The sequence below is a fragment of the Elephantulus edwardii genome, unplaced genomic scaffold (assembly GCF_000299155.1).
Source record: "Elephantulus edwardii isolate Elephantulus edwardi_28Jun2011 unplaced genomic scaffold, EleEdw1.0 scaffold00090, whole genome shotgun sequence".
NCBI classification, from domain to species: domain Eukaryota; kingdom Metazoa; phylum Chordata; class Mammalia; order Macroscelidea; family Macroscelididae; genus Elephantulus; species Elephantulus edwardii.
The window spans coordinates 11,868,737-11,890,261 of NW_006399840.1; positions in this window are offsets into that span (position 1 = coordinate 11,868,737).

Consider the following 21,525-nt stretch of genomic DNA (forward strand, 5'->3'; position numbering starts at 1 on the left):
TTTTGAACATTTCTTCATGTGCTTGTTGGCCATCTGAATGTCTTCTTTGGTGAAGTGTCTGTTCATATCCTGTGCCCATTTTTCAAGTGGATTATTTATCTTTTTATGTTGTTGTGGTGTGCAAGTATTTTATAAATTCTGGATATAAGTCCCTTATCTGACATGTCATTACCAAATACTTTTTCCCCACCTAGGGCTTTCCTTTTTACCCTGTTGGAGAAGTTTTTTGATGTGCATAGGTATTTGATTCTTTGAAGGTCCCATTCATCTATTTTATCTTCTCCTGGTTGTAGGTTTTTCAGGATACTTGGAAGACTGTGTATGTTGTGGATTAGGACTTCCATTGCTCTTCTAACATTTTCTTTAATGAAGTTTATAGTTCTTGGTTTTAGTCCTAGGTCCATGATCTACCTTGAGTTGTTTTTTGTATATGGAGTGAGGTATGGATCTTGCTTGAATATTTTAGAGATTCTTTTCCAATTTTGCCAACACTATTTGTTAAAAAGGCTGTTGTTTTCCCACTTAACTGATTTCATCTCCTTCTAAAAAATCAGTTGACAAAATATAGATGGGCTGATTTCCAGGTTCTCAATTCTATTCCATTGATCTATGTGTCTGTCATTGTACCAGTACCATGCTGTCTTAACTACCATGGCAGTGTAGTAGGATTTGAAATCAGGTAGTGAGATGCCTCCTACCTTTCTTCTATTTTTAATGAATGCTTTGCTTACTTGGGGCTTCTTTCCATTCCAAATGAAACTCGAGATTGCCTTTTCTATCTCGTTGAAGAATGCATTGGTATTTGTATTGGGATTACATTAAACATGTAAATTGCCTTTGGTAGTATTGCCATTTTCACAATATTGAGTCTTCCTATCCATGAGCAAGGGATACTTGTCCACTTCTCCAGGTCTCTTTCTGTTTCTTTGTAGTAATGTTTGCAATTTACTTTGAACAGATCATTTGTGGTTCTGGTTAATTTGATCCCAAGTATTTAATCTTTTGATTAGCTATTGTGAAGGGTATTGTTTTTCTTAGCCTCCACTCTGTATTCTCCTTGTCCCTGCAGAGAAATCCAACTTTTTCTTTACATATCTCAGATACTTTTCCCCAGATAAACAACATCCTACAGAAGAGAGGTCAAAAGTGAAATTTAAATGCATGAAATAATTCGATTCAATAGGTAAAGTAGGTTAATTTTTAGTGATAATAACAATAAGGAGTTCATGGTTCTGTGCTATTTACCAGCTCGATTTTTGAAAGCTTCAATCATTGCTTCCTACCACATACACTTGTGTACTCTTTGTCATGTGTCTTTGTTGACTTGAATGCAGGTTATTACATAAATGGGTCAAGGAAACACTGGACAAAAAATTAAAGATAAACTTTGGCTAACGGTTGCTTTGTTACTGTGTGCCATCAAATCAGAACCGACGTATAGATTACACTCCAACAGGTTTTCAGGGACAGTAAGTTGCAGGGAAGGAGATTACTCATCCTTCTCCCATAGAGCAGTGGGTGAACTTCAACCTTGTGTCTTTCGATTGCAGCACAGCTTCTTTCCACTAGGCTACAGTCTCTTCTTTGAAACTGAATAGAAATGGCTGCTCCAGTCCTCCAGGTGTTTGGTATGGAAAACAAAGAGTAAAGTAGTGATGAGATCAAGAGAAGTAGAAGAAAATATGCATAGAAAATATGAGACATCAGAAACCATTAGAAAACAGAAGCTTTGGAAGGATAAAAATTGTGAGGAATTATTTACCACAAATAAGTAGAAACATTGAACTGTCAAGGCAATTCTGGGCATCAGGTTTTTGGCCATAATAAGACTATTCAGAAAACAGATTTCCTTGGGAATGAATAATAAAATCAAAACCAATTTCTTTTTCAGTTTGTCAAATCATGATTACTGTGCAGTATTCATTACACTAATAAGAAAGAATAGGAGAGGGAAATGATGGACATTTCTTAAATGTGATTCATTATAAACAGTGCTATTTATATACCTTTAAGCAAGTCAGATCCAGTGTCTCTGCTGGCACCTAAGAGTATACCTTAACCAGGGCTTTGACCTTGGATTCAGTGTTGTTTGTGTTGTGTTAGCTGAAATGTTAGTTTTCTCATCCTTGGATGTTACAAGAACATTGTTACGGCATGTTTCTTTTTCTTGCTCCTTTTCTCTTCCTGTCCTCTTCCTTTGTCTCCTCTGTCTCATCTTTTTTTCACCTCCTTTTTACCTTGTAAGTTGTGCCCTACTTCTTAAATATGTCTTTAGAGACTACAAATATCTAAAAGAAGCTAACCATTGCTTGTTGTTATTGTAATGTACTGTTGAGTCAGAATAGACTCATAGCTGATCTTATAGTGGGTTTCAGTGGCAGTAAATCACATGGGTGGAGATTCCTCAGATTTCTCTAACAGAGCAGTTAATAGACTTGAAGTACACAACTTTGGGTTGGCAGCTCAGCTCTTTACCACTAGGCCTAGCACCACTGTCGTTAGATGCCACAGAGTCAAGTATTATTCATAGCAACCCTGTGAATAGCTGACCTGAGTTCTGCTGTGTGCCCTTCTCATAATCTCTAAAATACTCATGCCCATTGATGAAATGGCCACATCAACCAGTCTCAGTGGGTTCTCCTTCAATGGTTTTCCATCTTTCCTAGCATGATGCCCCTTTCTGTACAATAGCATCTTCTAGCTACATGTACAAAGTATAAAAGACTAAAAAAAAATTAAAAACCCCACAACATATGAAAGACTAAGCTTTGCCATCTTTGCCTCCAAGAAGCACTCTGGGTGCACTTTTTCCAAGACCTATGTGTTCTTTTTTTCAGCCCATGGGATATTCAGTACTCTTCTCCAGCACCACAACACAAAGTCATTAATTCTTTTTCTGTCATCCTTATTTCATCTCTCTGATGATAGCAGATGATTGAAAAGAGCAAAGCCTGAATCAGGTGCACCTTAGTCTTCAAATTGACATGATTTTTCTTGATCACTTTGGAGAGGTCCTTGACAGTGGCAATGCAATATATCTCCTGTTTCTTAACTGCTACTACCAGTGGTATTGATTTTCAATCCAAAGAAGATAAAATCATTCACAGCTTCAATTGTTTTTCCATCTATAATAATGTTGACTCTTGGTCCTACCAGAGAACCTTGATTTCCTTGATGCTGAGATATAATTCATATTGAAGGCTATAATCCGTAATCTTCTACAGCAAGCATTTCATGTCCTCCTCATGTTCAGCAAGCAAAGTTGTTTCTTCTGCATAATATAGGTTGCTGATGAGTTTTTCTCCTGATGCCACTTTCTTTTTCACATAATCTGGATCCATTTACTACTTGTTCAGCAGACAGATTGAATAGAAATGGAGAAGGCAAATATTTCTAATGCATACTCTTCTTGATTTTAAATCATGGAGTGTTCCCTTGCTCCATTTGAACAGTAGATTCTTGATTTAGGTATAGATTTCCTATCAACAAAATTAAGTGCTCTGGGATTCCTATCCTTCTCAATGTTAGCCATAATTGGTTATGATTCACACAGTAAAATGCCTTTTTATAGTCAATAAAACCCCAATAGATATTCTTCTGGTACTCTTTGCTTTCAACCAGGATGCATATGACATCAGCAATGATATCCCTGGTGCTGTAGCCTTTTCTAGTCCCAGCTTAAACTTCTAGTAATGTCCTGTCAATATATTGTTCTAGCTTTTTTGTAATTATCTTCAACAATGATAATTTCCACATTCTATTGGATCACCTCTTTTGGGAATGGGGATATATATATAAATATTTTCCAATCAGTTAGTCAGTTAGCTTCCCTCCACTTTTTTAGAATAAACTGGTGAGCACAGCCAGGGCTGTATTGAAACATGCCAGTCGGTATTCCATTGATTCCTGGGGATTTATTTTTTATAATATCTTCTGTGCAGGTTGTACTTCATCCTTAATTATCATTGGCTCTTGTTCATATGATTCTGTGTATTCTTTCCATGGTTCCTTTTCTTTTTAATTCTTCCTGGATTATTCAAGATTGTGCCATTGCATTCCTCAATAATGCAACTAGAAGCATGAATTTAGTTTTCACTTCTTTCAGCTTAAATATTGAAAAGTTTCTTCCATTTTTATTCTCTGAAAATTTCTTCCATTTTTATTCTCTGACTCCAGTTCTTTATAAATTTTGTTATAATCTTTTGCTTTTCTCTTCTCTAGCTGATTTTTGAAACCATCTTTCATCTCTTTTATATCAGCATCTCTTTTGTTCTGGATTCTTGATGATTTAATACCATTTTCTTTCTTTTTTATTAGATAATGTGGATATTTATTATACCTTAATAAATCATAAAGTTAAAATTACTGAAATTGGGAATAATATGTACTTTAGATTGATTCATTTGTTATATATAAGGGGTTTTTTTTACATTTTTTATTATTATGCTAGTTAATTTACAAAATTTGAATACATTGTTTTCCAGAACAGATTCTTCCAATTTCCCTCAGCTCCCCCATTCATCAAATTATACAACCCTATGATTAATCGTCCCTCCTCCTGCACATCCTCATCCACCTCTACCTTCCTTAGTTCCTTAGAGTTATCGTACGGTAATGACTTTATACAATATTTTCCTTGTGGAACTGAGTTAGTTTGCTCAGAGTAATGCTCTCCAGTCCCTCCCAAGTTACATAATAATTTATAAATCATTGCTCCTGAGTGCTAGGTAGTATCCCATTGGGTGAATGCACCACAATTCCTCAACCCATTCATTTGTGGTTGGACATCTGGGGCTGTTTCCATGTTCTTTCGATGATGAATAACAATGCTATGAAAATTGGTGTACGAGTCTTCGTTTGTGCCTCAGTTCTCGTTTTCTCAGGGTATATTCCAAGTAGTGGAATTTCTGAGTCATATAGAATTTCTATGTTCAACATTTTTTTTTTTAATGTCCAACTTTTTGAGGAAGCACCAGACTGGCTTCCAGAATGGTTGTACCATTTTACAATCCCACCAACAATGTGTAAGAGTTCTTTTCTTAACACATTCTGCCCAACATCTATTACTTGCTGCCCTGTTAAACTTTGCCACTGTTACTGGAGTGAGGTTGTACTTCATTGTGGTTTTGAGTTGCATCTCTCTTATTGCCAGTAATTTTGAGCATTTCTTCATGTGTCTGTTTGCCATTCAAATATCTTTCTCTGTGAAAATTCTTTCAATACCTTTTGCCCATTTTGTAATTGGGTTATCAGTCTTTTTTCTTGTAAAGGCCTGCTAACATTCTGTAAACTTTCATTATGAGACTCTTGTCTGAGATGATATTACCAAATATTTGTTCCCAGTTGGTAGGCTTTCTTTTTACACTCTTGGAAAAAGTATATATGCAAAACCAAGAGCCAACATTGTTCTCAATAGAGAAAGACTAAAAGCATTTTCCTTTCAAACAGGGACCCAACAAAGATGCCCACTGTCACCACTTTTATTCAAGATTGTATTGGTTGTGGTTGCTAGGGAAAGAGAAGGAAATAAAAGGCATCCAGATCAGCAAAGAGATATGCAGATGATATGATTGTGTACACAAAAACCCCAAAAACTCAACAAAAAAAGTGTTAGAGCTAAAAGGCCAATTTAGTAGAGTGTCAGAATATAAGATCAATATCCAAAAATCAATAGGATTCCTCTAAGTAACAAAGAAAATTCAGAGAAGGAATTCAAGAACGTAATACCATTTACAATAGCCAACCACAAATTGAGATACTTGGGAGTGAACCTAACTAGAGATACAAAAGTGCTATACAAAAAAAAAAAAAAAAAAAAAAACAAAAAAACAAAACAGAAAACTACAGAGCATTTCTGCAAGACAATAAAAGACCTAAAGAAATGGAAAAATGTGCCCTGTTCATAGATAGGAAGACTTAATATGGTGAAAATTATAATCTTACTAAAAACAATCTACTTGTTCAATCCAACCCAAACCCACATACAAAATTCCTTTTTCAAGGATATTGAAAGGGAAATTGTCAATTTTTTTTTTCACAGAGGAAAGAGATCTTGAATAAGCTAACTTCTGAGAAACAAAAATGAGGTGGCAGGCATAGGATTCCCTGACCTCAAAACCTCCTACACAGCAGTGGTAACCAAAACAGCATGGTACTGGTACAATGACAGGCACATAGACAAGTGCAACAGAATTGAGAACCCAGAAATAGACCCAGCTATGTATGGTCAACTGATATTTAACAAGGAAATCAAAGCTATCAAATGGGAAAATGATGATCTCTTCAAGAAATGGTGCTGACAAAACTGGACTCCCACCTGCAGAAAGCTGACACAGGATCCATATCTCACACCATACACAAAAATCAACTCATGGAAGATCAGACAAAAACCATCAAGTTCATAAGAGAGAAACTGGAATCAACTTAGAAGCAATAGTCCAAGAAGAGACTGCCAAATACAGGTAGAAATGCACAGTCTGTAGAGGATAAAATTGATGAATGGGGCCTTCTGAAGATTAAATCCATGTGTGCAATTTTCATAGTATCTTCTGACATCCATTTTTTCCTTTCTTCTCTATCTTTGTAACGACTTCTTGTAATTCATAGATGATATCTCTGATGCCCCCCCACAGTTTTTCTGATGATTGATGTTCAGTGATTCACAACTGTTCTTGAGATGATTCTTAAATTCAACTGAGGTAGACTCAAGATCATGTTTTGGTTCCAGGGGACTAGTTATCATTTTCTTCAGCTTCAATTTAAACTTGCACATGAGTTATTGATATTCTGTTCTGCAACTGACACCCAGTCAAGGTTTGCCTGCAGATATGGTACTTCTCCAAAGATTTTTTCCCTAAGATATAGTCAATCTGATTCCTGTGAAATCCATCAGGTAAAGAATATGTATAAATGTGTAAAGTTGCTGGTTTTATTTTTACGTGTTTTTGAAATTCAATCATTTGATCACCAACCTAATTTCTGTCACCCGACCCATACTTTTGGACTAATATTCCTTTCTCATTTTTTCAAATTTTTGTATTCTAGACACCAATAATTATAGATGTATCTTGATTGCATGATTGGCCAATTTTGGACTGCAAAAGTTGGTAGATATTCTCAATCTCCTCCTTTTTGGCTTTAGTTGTTGGCACATGTGTTTCAATAATGATCGTATTGACAATTATTCTAGTATGCATATGTATAATATTCTAGCATTTAAAGCATTTTACTTCAGAGTGGATCTTAAAATTTCTTTTCTAACTATAAAACCAATGCCTGTCTTCCTCAGTTTTTATTTCTAGCATAGTTGAGCATGTGATTCTTGTCTGATTCAAAGTGCCCATGTTTGTCCATCTCAGTTCACTGATTCCCAGAAGGTCAATTTTGGTTTGTTTAATTTCATTTTTGACAACTTCTATTTTATTTGTATTCATACTCCATATTGCAAATGGTTGTTTGTAGCCATTTCTATTAATTTTAGAGTGACTTCCAACCTGGGCTCTATAATTCATACTCTAACTACCTACATTCTTTTGTTCGTGGGGTTTTAAAATGCACAGTGTTTTGGAAGTGGATGACCAGTTCTTCTTCATAGTCTATCTTAATCTAGAAACTCTATTGCAACCTTTCCACTATGGTTGACCCATCGGATATGTGAGACCCTGATGGCACAGATTTGAGCATTAGAGTATCCCACAAGCTTCACCAGTAGAGCAGACAGACAAGTGGTGTCCACCAGGAGAGGTAAATCTCTCCAGAAATGTAGAAGCTTGGGGCAGAGGTCTGCAGGTAGTAGCAAAGGCAGCTGAGGCTCCTGTTCACCATAACAGAGGTACGTGGTTGTTGAGAAGGGCAGCCAGGTACCACCTGGTATTTTCAGACCCTTGGTTCAGAGGCCCCTGCACCTGTGCTAAGAACCAACATTAAAGATCCAGCTTAGTTAATGTCTCTGCCCAAACTACCACTGTTGTTGTTGTTAGGTCCTGTTGAGTTGAGTACAGCATATAGTTACACTATGAACAGCTGATATGAATGCCATCCTATTCTGTACCATCTTCACACTTCCTAATATACTACAGCCTGTTGCAGCAGTTACTGTGTCAATACACCTGGTTGAGGGTCTTTATCTCCTTCGCTAACCCTCCACCCTTCCAAGCATCATGTCCCTCTCTATGTAATAGCCTTTCCTAGCAACAGGTACTACTGATACTTCTTAAATTACCCCAAGAGGCATTATTAGTGCCTCTTGTATAACCTGATGCCTTACACATAGTAAAACAAACAAGAAAAATACTTCAAACTCCAAGCAAGTAAACTCGTAATGACTTTCCATGGACCATCTCTCTCCTGTTGGGGCCACTGTGGGTCTTGAACTACCAGAGACTCATGCTTTGGGTTAGCAGTGTTTCTTGAGATGAACAATGCCACCAGAGCTCGTTTGACATGTAGTTTCTGTTGTTGTTATGTGCTGTTGATTCAGAATTTAATTGCTTACTCTATAGGAGGTTTTACAGGCAAGGCATTTCAGAGAAGGGAGATTGCATATCTTCCTTCTGTGGAGGAACTGATAATTCAGACCTTGTGATTTTGCATCAGCAAGGCAACTCTTTACCCACTACGTCATAAGAGGTCTTCTTTTCATTTATATGTTGTTGTTATGTACCATCAAGCCAGAACCAACTTACAGCTGATCCTGTGGAGTGTTTTCAAAGACAGGAAATCACAGGGGAGAAGACTGGTCATTTTTCTCACACTGATCCACTACATGTAGTAGGTGTTCCAGAATTATTTGCTGAAAGTTGTGATGACATAATGAGTTCTGGTATGGGAGCTGTGTTACCTACCTCAAGGCCTGTGGTTTGAATCTATCCAAAAGCCTGTGTCTCTGGTGGTTCAAATCCCACAGTGATCCCATAGGAGAAAGATGGACAATGGAAGATCACTATGAGTTGACTTGTCTGCATTGAGTTTGAGGTTCTATCTTCACTTCTTTTACTACATGAAAAGTACTGGACAATAGAAAAGACATTAGTGAAAACTAGTTAAGGGGCAGCTATGATCTGGGCCACACATAACAACAACAATAGTGATGGGGTGACAAATAGTAGGAATTATTTTTCCAAATAACCTAAGTTTAAAGATGCACAATATCCTTCCATATTCTTTATAGCCTTTGAAAATCTCTGAACCCTGTCCTATTCTGGACCAATTTCACTGTCACTGACATTCCTGGCCATATTATCCCAGTTACTGTGTCAATCTATCTCATGTAAGTCTTCCTCTCCTGAACTGACCCTCTACATTTCCAAGGATGATGTCCTTCTCCAAGGACTGGTCCCTCCTAGCCATATGCCAAAATATGTAAGATGGAGCTTCAAAATATTTACCATCAAAGAAGCAGACTGGTTTCACCCTCAAAAGGACAAATATATTTGTTCTTTTGGCAGTCCATGTTCAATACTCTTCTCCAGCACCACAACTCAAAGCATCAGTTTTTCTTCTATCATCCTTAGTCATTTTCCAGCTCTTTAATGCAATAGCAAGTAACTGCAAAGACCATGGCCAAGATTAAGCACCACCTTAGTTTCTAGACTGAGGTTCCTCAGTATTCTGGAAGAGATTGAGAGTTATTGCGCATAGGGTTGCTCTAAGTCTCAAGAGACTTGACAACATATAACAACAAACAACAGCATTCAATCTGTATGGTGAGTTGGACTCTGTGAAGAGGAGTGTCAGCTATGAGTCAGTTCCAACTAGACAATAATGAAAAACATCACTGGTTCAAGCATTTTAAAAGGTATTTTCTTCATTAAACAATTAAACCCCAAATGTATTTATATGGGTGAGACACATAAAACACTCCCTAGACTATACTATCTCTATCTCAGAAACTCTGACGGTGTAGTCTTTAAAACATTGTACCACTAACCCAAATATAGCATCTCTGTAGGCAACATGATAGATGGAGGAAAAAAATTAAGATTATCAACAATTCATCTTGTTTGGATCCACAATCAAAACACTTTAAACTAGTAGACAGAAGACTTGTAGACTTACAGCTTTGGCAAAGTCTGCTGACAGGAAGTTTGCCGGTGTCTTGACGAGCAGTAATGAGTTTAAAAACTAAGGTGTACCGGATTCAAACCATAATCTTTCCAATTGCTGGCTATCCATGAAAGCTGGACAATGAAGGATGAGAGGAGAAGTATCTGTGTCTTTGAGCTGTGATGTTGGAGAAGAGTGCTGAATATCCCATGGACTACGTAAAAGAACAAACAAAGACATCTTAGAGAAAGTGAAACCAGAGTGCTCCTTGGAGAAAAGAGTGGCGAAGCATCATCCCACATCATTTGGGCACTTTGTTAGGAACGTTCATTCCTTGGAGGGGGACATTATTCTTAGAAAGGTGTCAAGGAGTGGTGAAAGAGAGAAAGGTCCTCAATGAGATGGATTAATACAGTGTCTGCAGAAATGGGCTCAAGTGTGTCATGGATGATGAAAAGGATGATGCAGGATAGAACTGAGCCCAGATCTGTCATTCATATTACTTAGAGTCATACTTAATGACACTTAAAAAGAATGATAAACTGTTTGAATCTAACCACTGCTCAGAGGGAGAGAGATAGACAGTCTCCTTCCCTCCAAATTACATGCTCAGAAACCCACTAGAAGTCAACTATGAGTGGTTCTGGCTCCATGACCTTGAGGGTTTTGTTTTGTTGTGTTGTGGTTTTGTGTTTTGTGTTTTGTTTTTTTTTTTAACCTAAAGTCATTGCTGGGTCATATATTAATCAGAGGTCAAAACTAAGAGATTGTGTCTCTGAGATTCTGCACATAAGGGTGCAATTTCAAGTAACTAATAACTCAGAAACAGTCGATCTCTTTTCTCATTCTCCTCCAGATGAGTCATTTTCTTGGTAGCTTACCTTGAGCTTTTCCCATTTATATACTAGCTGGCACTGAAAGCGTGTGCATCAGCCTTTCATATTGAAATACATGTGTCTTTCTATTTTGTTATCTTTTTTCTATTGTTTTCATAAATTTTCCGCTTCTTCAGACACATTTTTGTTAACTAAGACTAGGGCATCTGGAGAGCTTCTTCAAAAGTGAGTTTGTCCTCAAGTCAACCACCAAGGTGGAGCTTGTGCCACGGACTAAGCTTATTATACAAGAACAAAGTTACAAAAAGCCAACTGCATTGTTCCTCAAAGCATTGTCCAGAAGAATTTTCTCTTTTCAGAACCTCATTTGTTTTCTAAAGAGACATTTGACTCAGCAAAAATGATCTTTGGGCCTTCCTCAGCAGCAGCAGCAGCTGAGCTGTGGATCTTGGCTCCATGACTAGCCTAGTTATTCATCAGATACTGTCCCAGCCAAGCCCCAGAGCAGCTCTTAGCCACAAATGCTGCCTACTAACTGTTGTCTGAGTGCGGAGAGCCTTGGCCATAAACCCCTGCCCTCCACCCCTCCCAAGCCGCCTGATTCACTGGTTCACACCACACGTTCAGAGTGGAAGATATGATTTCTAAGTTGCTTTCTTACTCTTTCATTCTTCTTTCTTGACTTCTTCTCTCTCCAGCTCCCCCCTCACTCCCCGCGTGAGCTGGCAAGTGATTCAGTAAAAAAAAAAAAAAAAGGAATTAGTGTCCGCACCCACGGATCACCAACTGACAAAACAAGGAAAATGACTGCTGTTTATGTAAAATGGGTTTTGGATTCTATGAAATTTTGTTCAATGTTTTGCTGAGAGCACCCTGGATTTTGAGTAACAGCTCGTATTTCTTAAACTTGACAAAAGATTTGTGTTCTCAAATTCTTAGTATTTGCAGAAAAGACAACTGGTCAGTTACTAAACAGTGTGTCACAACCTTAGAAGTAATTTTTTTCTGGAAAAAAATAAATGTGACTACATAAAGCAAGTACTTTGCGTAGAAAGAAAAAAAAGATTATAAATGCAAAAAATTTTGCAAAATATATCAATAGAGACTTAATAGAAATAAACCTTAAAAGACTTTAAGTTTATAGAAACATTTAAACTTATTCATAATTTGGTGTTTTTATATGCTATTTAGTTGGAACTGACTCATGGCTGACCCTTCAGTGATTGCACCAGAGGAGATAGTCAATTTTTCTCCTTTGGAGCAACTGGTCAATTGGAACACCTACCTTTGCAAAATCAGCCTTCATAGCTATGGTCACATGAGTCATTCTCCTGGGGGTCTGAGTCTCTGGGAGACTTTCTAGTGAATCACTGGCCATACAACTCCTTCCTGACTAGATTGTGAGAACTCCTTTCATTCATAAGAGGAGAAATAAAAGTTAAATACTCAAATATATATATTTCTTTTACTTGTGGTATTGGAAAAGACATAAGTTTGAATCCAACAGATGAGATCCAGTGACAGCAGTAGGGTTTTTACAAGAATTAGACACGGACAAACTTTAATCAAGACAAACACACGTTTCTCAAGTAATTTTTTTTTTATTAGGCACTGAACTTAAGGTAGATCAAGACTGATCATGGCCAAATAAAGTGAGAAAATGTTCCTATCCATGTCTTATTCTATTACAATATAGCAGAACTGACACTAAATTATGAAGTAAGATGTATTGATAACCTTTGAGTTCCAAGTCACCATGACCAAAAAAATCACTCACAGCTAAGAAGAATTTACTAGCAATGTGACTTTGATCCAATCAATAAATCTCTCAGAATTTTAGCATCCTTATTAATACACTTGAAAATGTGCTGTCTTCTTCTTATCATAACTTTTTGGGGAGACTGAGTAAATTAACAAGAAAGACAATCCTTAAAATATCTTGGTAGTTAATTTCCAAGAGGGTCCTTGATAACCTCTTCCTCATAGAATTCACATCCTTGTATAGTCCCTTCCACATAATGTGAGAATTGGTGTGTGTAACCAATAGAAGATTGCTAAATTCTCTCTCGATCGTAGTGATCAAAATTCTACCCTGACCATAAGCTGGTGGCTTAGTGGTAATGAGTTGTCAACTCAAAGGCATGAACCCACCAGTTGTTCTGCAGGAGAAAGAAGAAAGAAGACCAATCTCCATCCATGTGACTCACCATCTTTGAAACCCTACTGGAAAGCCAGCTATTATGGTACCTAACTCAAAGGTACATAGCAAAGACAACGACAACATCATTATCGTACTTTTTCTCTTTCTGATTCTTTCCCTGTGGAGAGGACTTCTGTCAGAATCCATGTGAATTGAACTTGGACAGATACCCTCCAACCCAACTAAGATTTTTGGTGACTACAGAGCCTTGGCTTGAGTACAACATTTTATTATACTCTGACTTAACCACCTGGCTAAGCCTCTTTAAGTTCTCTTTCAAAGAATTTGGGATATTCTAAAGGTTTATTATTTTATACTGCAAAATTTTAAGCTAATGTGTTATCCTATAAACCATAACTAATACAATGACATTAATAATAATATAAATTGTTAAGTCCCTTTTAGTCCTTCACAGGTATTTGGTAGTATTGCTAAGGTCTAGTACTACAGTTAGTATTCGATGGAATGATCTTGTTCTTCAGACTCAACATCTGAGGCTATATCATCTCTTACCCAAACATTTGTAACCCTTGCTTTGTTGTCCAAATTAATTGCTAACCATAGAATACAACAAGTAAGTGTCAATAATAGATACTCAGAAGACCAAGGCCACCCCAGATAGCTTTTATTGTTGTTTGTCTTTAGTCTTTGTTGCTACAGATAGGAAATCAATACATTGAATTATTGTTGCCTATAATTTCTAAGAATTACCTTTATCTTTAAGCTACCACACCATTTCCAGAAGACATATAAGAAATAAATGAGCAAATTATCACTATTTACCCTTAGTTTTGAGACACTTTTTTTCCATCAAGTTCCGGTATTACTTTTTTTAGTATTTGTCTTGCCTTTCAGTCAAGGTTTTAATGAAAGGATCAGAACTTGTAAAATAGTATACACACACACACATGCACACAGAGATTTCTGTTAACTTTCTGTTGTAATTTGAGTGAAAGTTTACAGAGCAAATTGGCTTTCCATTTAATAATTCATATACAATATGCTTTGTGATATTGATTACAATCTCCACCTTATAACAATGCTCTTCCCACTTGCTCTCTGTACTTCTGTTCCTACTAGTTCTTGTTTGCTATCCATTCCTGCATTCTGAGATTTATTCCTGGACAAATGCTACCCTTTTGAGCCTATATGTCTGAATGGTCTATGGAAAGCATTCTTCCCTGGTTTGTTGATCATCTTATACTATTGCTGGTGCTATCAAATTGACCCCGACACATAATGATCATATGTACAACAGCTGTAACCGTTATCTGATTCGCATTCTCTCCACTGTGCCAGTTGTTGCAATCACTGTGTCAGTCCATATTGAAGGCTAAAGTCCTTGACTCTTTTGCAGCAAATGCCTCAGGTCCTCCTCAGTTTCAGCAAGCAAGATTATGTCATTTGCATAGCACAGGTTTTTTTATAAGTCTTCCCCCAATCCTGATGTCACATGATAGAGGGAGAAGAAATTGAGATGGTTAACAGCTTCAGCTTAGCTCCACAACCAATATTCTTGGTACCAGCAGCCAGAAAATCAAAAGATGAATTGCATTGGGAAAGTCAGCTGTCAGGGACCTCTCGAGAGTACTGATGGGCAACAATGTCAGTCTAGAGACTAAGGTGCACTTGATCCACGCTGTCCCTCTACTTTACCCAGCATGATGTCCCTCTCTAAAGACCTGTCTCTTCTTACAACATGTCCAAAGTATGTCAGGCAAAGCCCCAGAATCCTTGCCTTCAAAGAGCAGCCTGGTTTAACCCTCTCTAGGATGAATCTGTTTGTTTTCTTGGCAGTCCACGGAACATTCAATACTCTTCTCCAGCACCACAGCTCAAAGGCGTCAATTCTCCTTCTATCCTCCCTAGTCATTGTCCAACTCTCTGATGCATAACAAGTGATTGCATGCCAAAACCATGGCCTGTATCAGGTGCACCTTAGTCTCCAGAGAGACACCGTTGCTCTTAAGTACTTTAGAGAGGTCCCTAACCGCAGACTTTCCCGTCGCAATACGTTTTTTGATTTCCTGGCTACTGGTGCCAAGAGTGTTGACCGTGGAGCCGAGCAAACTGAAGCTGTGAACAATCTCAATCTCTTCACCATCCATCCTGATGCTACCGATTGGTCTGGTGGTGAGAATTTTTGTCTTCTTGACGTTGAGCCTCAGTCCATATTGAAGGCTGCAGTCCTAGACCCTCTGCAGTAAGTGCATGAGGTCCTCCTCAGTTTCAGCAAGCAGGGTTGTGTCATTTGCATAACACAGATTGTTGATAGATCGTCCACCAATCCTAACACCATGCTTCTCCTCATAGAACCCAGCCTCTCGGATAATCTGCTCTGCATACAGGTTGAAAAGGTATGGAGACAGGACACATCCCTGGTGTACACCCTTCCCAATTTTGAACCATGCAGTGTTGTCCTGCTCTGTTCTGATGACTGCCTCTTGGTCCAAGTATAGGTTTTGCATTAGCACAATTAAATGTTCTGTGATTCCCATTCTTCTCAGAGTCAGCCACAGTTTGTTATGATCCACGCAGTCAAATGCCTTTGCATAATCAATGAAACACAGATAGACATTCTTCTGGTATTCTCTGCTTTCAGCTAAGATCCATCTAACATCAGCTACAATATCCCTAGTATCACGACCCCTTCTAAGCCCAGCCTGGACTTCTGGCAGTTCTCTGCTGATGTACTGTTCCAGTCATTTTAGGATAATCTTCGGTAGAATCTTGCTTGCATGTGAAATCAGTGAGATTGTTCTGTAGTTTCCACACTCATTTGGGTCGCCCTTCTTTGGGATGGGAACAAATATGGATCTCTTCCAGTCAGTTCGCCAAGTGGTTGTTCTCCAGATTTCTGGGCACCACTTGGTGAGCACATCCACGGCAGCATCTGTTAGCTGAAATATGTCAATTGGTATACCATCTATTCCTAGAGCCTTATTTTTTGCCATTTCCTAGCAGCCTGAACTTCTTCTTTTATCACCATAGGCTCTTGCTTATATGTTGTTTCATGACATTCTTCTGTGTCTTCCAATTCCTTTCGATACAGTGACTCAGTATATACTTTCCATCTTCTTTTAATACTTCCGGGATCATTTAACATTCTGACGAAAGCATCCTTGATTATAGCAACTCGAGGTTTGAATTTGTTCTTCAGTTCCTTGAATTTAAGAAATGCTGAATGAGTTCGGCCCTTTTGATTTTCCGACTCTAGCTCCTGGCACATTTCATTGTACTATTTTGCTTTGTCATTCCGTGCTGCCTTTTAGAATCTTCTGCTCAGCTCTTCAGTATCTTGAATTCTTTCTTGTGCTTTGCCTTCTCTACGCCATGGTCTTTGCAATTACTTGTTATGCATCAGAGACCTGATAATGATAAAGGATGATAGAAGAAAAATCGATGACTTTGAGTTGTGTTCCTGGAGAATATCACGGAATGCCAAAAGAATAAACATATCTGTCCTGGAGAAAGTGAAACCAGTGTGCTCCTTGGAAGTAAGAATTTTGAAGCTCTATCTCATATACTTTGGGCACATGGCCAGGAGGGATATCATTCTTGGAAATGTGGAGGGACAATGCAGGAAAGGAAGACCCCAGATGAGATGGATTGACACAAAAACTAGGGTAATGGGGGTAGGTGTATCAGAGAAAGTAAGATTGGTTCAGGATAGGACAGAGTTCAGAGCTATTGTACATAAGGTCGCTATGAGTCACAAATGACCCATAACAACAAACAAAAATATTTAATAATTCATAATTGCAAATAATTCGTAAAACTGAATTCTGTTAAGAGGAACGTGTCTGGTGCAGAAGTCTCATCAGCAGCATGCTTTATGCCTTGCTTGCTCAACATGAGGAAAACTTGAAACTCTTGCTGCAGAAGATCAAGGACTATGGTCTTTGGTATGGATTACAACTCAACATCAAGAAAACAAGTATCTTCGCCACAGGGACAACAGTTAACATCATGGTAAAAAGTGAAAGGAATGAAGTCAATGATTTTATCTTGCTAGGATCAACACCCTGGGTGTGTGGATTTATTTCTGGGTGCATGAGAGAGATTTATTTTAAGTAATTTACTCACATTATTGGAAATGTGTAAAATCTGTAGATCAGATAAGAAGTTAGAAATTACTGCAAGCTTGTGCCTTATAATACATTGATTCAGGAGAGAGAAAAAAGAGAAGAGCAGGAGAGAGGAGAGGAGAGGAGAAGGGAGGGGAGGGGATGGGGCATGGGAGAGGGGGTGGGATGGGAGGGGAGGGGAGGGGAAGGAAGGAAAGGGGAGGGAGAGGGGAGGGGAAGGAGAGGGAAGGGAAGGGGAGGGGAGGAGGGGAGGAGAGGAAAAGGACTTCTGACAAAACCCCTCAATAAACAGATGACAGAAACTTTTTTAAGACTGGTAAAAGAAAAGACAGTATACAATAAAGGAATGATCAGGCATTGTGAGCATTGTAATTACTATTATTGTAAAGCAAAATGCATATGAATGATTTAAGGGGAAAAAACAATATGCTTTGTAAACTTTCTCTCAAATAGCAATTAAAAATGTTTTAAAGAATGCCTTTTCATCTGAAGGCAGAATTCTCTTTAGAGAAAAGACTTTTTTGCTTGCAAAGCTTTCGGTGGAATGAGACCCACCCACAATATGTAGGGTAATATGCTTCATAGCAATATCTAGACTAGTATGTGGTCAAACAGCTAAAATGAACCATTGTTTGCACTTTGTCTCTTTTTTCCAATTCTGTTTTTCTGTCTATCAGACCACTTCTAAATCCTTCTCTACTTCAGCAAGTTCTGAGGTATTTCTCTCTTATCACCTCGATGTTTAGTCATGCTTGCCTTTAAGTCAGACTCGGAGCAATTCCATTTTCATCTTTGACATATGCTTCCGAGTATCTAATTTTGAACAACCACTTTGCTCTGCCTTTTGTTTCTTCAAAGTACTTTCTGCTTTATTGATCAATGGCCTGAACCAAGGTAGATTCTTCTCTTTTCTCCAGCCTCCAGGTTTCTGAGTTCACTTTGCTTTTTATACCACAGCCCTGGTTGATGGTGCTGTCAGTTCCTAAAGCTCTTCAGTGATTCCAAATTATGTATGGCGTTACAGTCACCAAGAAGGCTTGGAAAATATTTATTTGCCCAGTTTCTGCTCCAGACCATTGGATCAACATGTGTAATTGTGGGATTCAGACATGCATATTTATTAAAAGTGTCCCAGTTGATTTTCATGAGTAGGCAGAATTTAGAACCCATGGTGTTTAGCAAGAGACAACCAAGTTCAAATGCTATACCCTCTAAACAAAAGACATCTGGGGGCCAGATTTACATTTCTGTAGCCAGTTTGTGACCTCTAACTAGAGGGCAAGTTGACAGGCTTGCTGGGAATCCAGGGACTTGTTTGTGTACTCTTTCTTTCAAGATCCTCCAGATGGGTAAAAGAAACAGTGAGCAGACAATTCAGAAGCAATTAACTAGTGTGTATGCTTTCAGGGAAGCCCTGCTCCAAGAGGACATCTGATAACCTGCAGAAAATTATACATTCAGAGAGAACAAACCATTGCTGAAAAATGTTGTTATAGTTGTTATGTTCCATCAAGTCACCTACAATACATAGGGACTCTGTGTACAGCAGCTCTGGACTCTGCCCTGTCTTGAGCCAGATTTACTAATTCTGACACATCAACCCTTATTGCTCCAGTTACTCTCAATTCATTTTATACAGGATCTTCATCTCCTGTGCTCTCTGTCCACCCTTTCAATCATAAAGTCCTTTTCCAAGGACCAGTCCCTCCTGGCCACATGCCCAAAGTATGTGAGATGGAGCTTCAAAATCCTAGCATCTAAGGAGAAAGTTTGTTTCATCCTCTCTAAGATAGACTTACTTTTTTTTTTCTTGTTGGTCCATGGTATGTTCAAGACTCTTCTTTAACATCACAGTTTGAAGGCATCCATTCTCCTTCTGTCATCCTTAATATTTGTCCAGTTCTCTGATGCAAAGCAATTAATTGCAAAGTCTATAACCTGGATTAGGTGCACCTTAGTCTCTAGACTGACATCATTGCTTTTCAGTACTCTAAATAGGTCCCTGACAGAAGATTTTTCCACTGCAATTTGTCTTTTGAGTTCCTGACTCCTGGTGCTAAGAATGTTGATTGTGGAGCCAAGCAAGCTGTAATTGTTAACTTCAATCTCTTCTCCATCTTATCATGAGGCTGTCAATGGTTTCAGTGGTGACAATCTCTGTTTCTTGATGTTGAGCTTCCATATAGAAGACTATAGTCCTTGACCTTCTGCAGCAAGTGCTTCAGGTCCATTTCAGTTTGCTTCAGCAAGCAGGATTATAACCTCAAGCAAATCTGATGTTGTACAGAGCTGTTTAATTGGTGCTTGGAACCCCTAACTATAGCTAATGTTGTTCCCCTCTGGAATGTTTTGTTTGCTCACATAATGACTGAAGATAAAAGGAGTGTCCATGTTATAAGTAATAGAGCTTTACTTTTTTGGAGAGAAGAGGGAGGGGGAAAATAAAAGTATCTATATTATCTATGTTGTTGTTATTGTGCCGTCGAGTTGCTTGCAACTCATAGTGACCCTATGTACAACAGCCCTAAACCCTGCTCTATCCTGTGCCAATCGCATTGTTTCTGACATGCCTATCCCCATTATCCCAGTGGTGTAATCGATCCATCTCATAGAGGGTCTTCCTCTCCTGCGTTGTCTCTGCACCCTCCAAAGCATGAAGTCCCTCTTCAAGGACTGGTCCCTCCTTACAACATGTCCAAAGTATGTCAGATGAAGTTTCAGAATCCTTGCCTCCAAGGAGTAACCTGGTCTCACCCTATGCAGGATGAACTTGTTTGTTCTTCTAGCAGTCCATGGCATATTAAATACTCTTCCTCAGCACCAAAGCTCAAAGGCATCAACTCTCCTTCTATCATCCCTAGTCATTGCACAGTTCTCTGAAGCACTCCAGATAGAAAGGAGGACTTCAGGAAAGAAGATGTCATCAGATGAGACACTCTTTCCCAGAGCCAGCACCTTCAAGTACATGGAAGAGAAGGTCCTGAAACTTCCCTGTAAAGAAATTCTTCCAAATGGTGATACCTGCCACTGCAGGGCCATCCCAGGGACCAAAGAAAACAACAGAACTTGGGATACAAGCAGGGGAGAGAATATCAGCTTTACCAGCAGGCACACTGAGGTGCTAGAGAGAGAGCTGCCTTCATACCCATCCAGACAGAAACTGCTAAAGCAGAATACCTGGTCTCATACCACTCTGACACTTAGCCAGACAAAGTAGGACAACAGAGTTTGGGGAAAGGATTCCAATAAGGTGAGATTCCTGAGTTACTGCATTGCAGACCAGGGAGAACCTGAAGGACTTGAGGAAAGTATGTTGCCTACAAGAGAGACATCTAAGAAAAAAGGAGAAAGACTCAAAACAAAAGGCTGGAAAAATATATATCAAGCAAATACCATCCACACGAAACCAGAGTGGCAATAAAAATCTCTGATAAAATAGACATCAGCATGAAAATCACCATAAAAGACAAGAAAGGGCAATATATAATAATAAAAGCCACAATAGATCAAGAAGACACAACTTTGGTCAACATCTATATACTAAATGATAGACCTGAACCACAATTAGTGATAGGAGACTTTAGCATACTACTCTCACCAAAGGATAGGTCAACAGAACAAAAACTTAATAAAGATACAGAAGAGTATCTTCACATATACAATCAGACAACTCAACTTTATGAATCTATTCTGGTACTGCACACTACTAAAAATAATTTTACTTTCTTCTCAACTACACACACATGGTATATTCTCCACAATGTTAGGACTCAACAAATTAAAAAACACTGCAATAATACAAAGTATGTTCTGAGACCATAATACCCCAAAATTAGAAATTAACTATAAGAATATAAAGCTTATAAAATCACCCTTGTGGAAGTTAAATAAGACCCAGTTATAACAAGTTTGGTGGCCTAGTGATAAGAAACTGTACTTTCAAACCAAAGGCATGTGGTTCGAATCCACCAGTTGCTCCACAGGAGAAGGTTGGTCAATCTCTCCCCATGAAATTAACTGCCTTTGAAAACCCACCATCTCATTTCCATCTCAATAGTACTAAACAACAACAACAAAACACAATTGGGTTGTAGAAGAAACAAAGAATGAAAAAACAAAAGTTTCTAAAAACAAATGATAATGAAAATACAACCTATCAAAATATCTGTGGTGTAGTTAAGGCAGATCAGAGGACAGTTCATAGCAACAGGACTGACAGGCCCCAGCTTCCAGCTGGAAACAAAGGAGGATGCTTCAACGATTTAGATCCTCCCAGAAGAGCTGTGGGTGAGCATTAACATTACTGGTAAGTATATTCATTTTCTACTGGACACAGAGCCTACTAATTGGTCCTAAA